Here is a 2,102-nt window from a genome sequence, read left to right as displayed (position 1 = left end):
CCCCGGGTACAGCTCTTTTACGTGTGGTGCAGCCACGCGGACGGGCGCGCCCCCTAGCGGTCGCCGAGGTCTGCCCCTGCACACGCCTCTCCGGCTTCTCGGGGACACAGCCTTTGTTCCTATGGAGAGCAAAGCTCCTCCCAGGCCCGGTCACCTTCCCCGGGGAGTCCCCGCCTCCCGCTTGCCCCCCAAACCAGCGACGGGGTTCAAAGCCGATCCTCAGATTCCAAAAGATTCCAGTTCCGGTCTTCCCGCAAGGTCTTAGGCCCGTGCCACCCAGCAATTCTAGACCCCAGTCCGCGCCAAGAAGGGGGAGCGAGCGTGAGGGCAGGGGTGCCTCCAGCCCCAGTTTTTTCCCTGAACCCAGCTGCAGCCGAGGCTGCCTGGAAATCCTGGAGCGCTTTCAAGAAGGCGAGCGAGCCTCGCTGGCGGGATACCAGGCGCCATCTGCTGGACCCGTGCGGGCCGGCGCCCACACACCTGGGAGCCCGGGTTTGCGGGGTCCTCGCAGCTTAGTCTTCCTGTCTGGGCCCCCGGAGCTCCGGCCCGCCAGGTTTAGTAACTGTGCACAATCTAAGTCTCAACTCCTCGTGTCTGTGGCCCACGAGGGAGAAGACCCACGTGGGGTGGGGCTGCGGGGGCAAAGATCTGCGCCTGCGCAGTGGCCGCGGGTTTTTCGGACCTGCAGCGGACTCGCTCTGCCCTGGGTTGCCTTGGCGACGCGTGCCTGCAGGCTCCCGGGGCCCCTGAGGGCCACAAGGGGCAGTTTCTTAGTGTGGCCCCAAGCGTCGGCCTAGGGAGGAGAGGGTCGGCGTGGTGAGGTGTGTGTCGGAGCAGAGGAAGGAGGGAAAGAAAGCCAGGGAAAAGAGCGGGTAGGAAGGAGCAGTTGTGGGGGAGGAGCAGCAGCAGTGGAGGCAGCGGGAGCCGGCAGAGAGGCCGGGGGCTGTTGTTGGGGGAGGAGGGGGACGAGAATGGGGCAACTGAGGAGGAAGGAGCAGGGAAGGCGTAGGGGCAGTCTGGCGCACAGCTGTGACAGCCGTGTGGGGATGCAGTTGAGACTTTGCCCACTGTAACCAGTTTAAGGAGAGGCCCCCGAGGTTCTGCCCAGTAACGGAGAGTCCCAGGCTAGGACCGCGGCTCCGGGTGCCTGCGGGGTGGGAACCGGGTCAGGCCCTCGGTGAGTGCTCTTGAGGCCCCGGTTGGAGGCACAGCGGAGCTGGGTGCTTCCCTTGAGGCTGATGAAAGAAACCGCGTTCCTGTAGTTGGTTTTATTTATTGGTTGGTCTAACAGAACGTTTTTCCTTGGAGCAAAGTACAAATCCTTCAAGTCTGAAATTCATAACCCGTGATCAAGGCCTGTGGCAGACCGTGGGGGATGTCGAAGGAAAGCCACAGGTGGCTACCGCTGAATGAAAAGGGAATGCCCAGCATTCCACCATGTTTCTGGAGATTCTGACCTTGATTGCTTTCTATCCTACTTTTTTTGAGGCACCACTGGGTTTTCCTCATGCCCTCATTTCTTTTTCCAGATTGTACAAATTGAAATTTATTATTGGATGACTTTTGTCCTTCAGGCTTCCAGGCCATTCTCAAGACATTTGGAATCCAGTGATCCTGATACTCAGTTAGCACCGACTCAACCAACTGGGCTAAGAAACTTCAGCACACACAAAACAATTCCTACTCCTCAGCAATTAAAAGCTAAAGGGACTTGTGTAAACACTATTCTTTAGGGCTGCTGTAGATTTTAATGTGGGTAGGAGGAGCATTTTTTCAATTTAACGGGAAAAAAGGAGGTATATAGGAAAATCATTTTGATTTGCTTCAGTGACTTGATACATTCACAATTGGTGGGGAACATGGGGACTGTCTTCCTTTTCATGGGCTTTCTCTCACCCAGATCCTTTACAGCCAGGTCCCTGAATGTTTGGGTAATCATACTTAGCCTAGTAAATTTGCTCCTGGTAAATTTGCTCCTGGTTATCTTTAAAAAAATTAAAAAAAATTTTTTATGTGGCTGGGCATGGTGGCACATGCCTTTAGTACCAGCACTCGGGAGGCAGAGGCAGGTGGATCTCTGTGATTTCAAGGCCAGCCTGGTC

At 56.2% G+C, this 2,102-nt stretch overlaps 1 protein-coding gene across 1 annotated transcript in view; it reads left to right on the top strand.

Moving 5' to 3' along the window:
- The first annotated feature begins 683 nt into the window (after window positions 1–683).
- The window catches only part of Dnah2 (dynein axonemal heavy chain 2), a 132,490-nt gene continuing 131,071 nt past the window's right edge, over window positions 684–2,102 (top strand). Inside the window, exon 1 of the mRNA XM_008855967.2 lies at window positions 684–821. The gene's annotated coding sequence lies outside the window, so the exon portion shown is untranslated. The remainder of the gene's footprint in view (window positions 822–2,102) is intronic.

The sequence above is a fragment of the Nannospalax galili genome, unplaced genomic scaffold (assembly GCF_000622305.1).
Source record: "Nannospalax galili isolate Female #2095 unplaced genomic scaffold, S.galili_v1.0 scaffold146, whole genome shotgun sequence".
NCBI classification, from domain to species: Eukaryota; Metazoa; Chordata; class Mammalia; order Rodentia; family Spalacidae; genus Nannospalax; species Nannospalax galili.
Note: the sequence above shows the minus strand (reverse complement) of the source record. Positions and strands in the feature narration are given on the sequence as shown.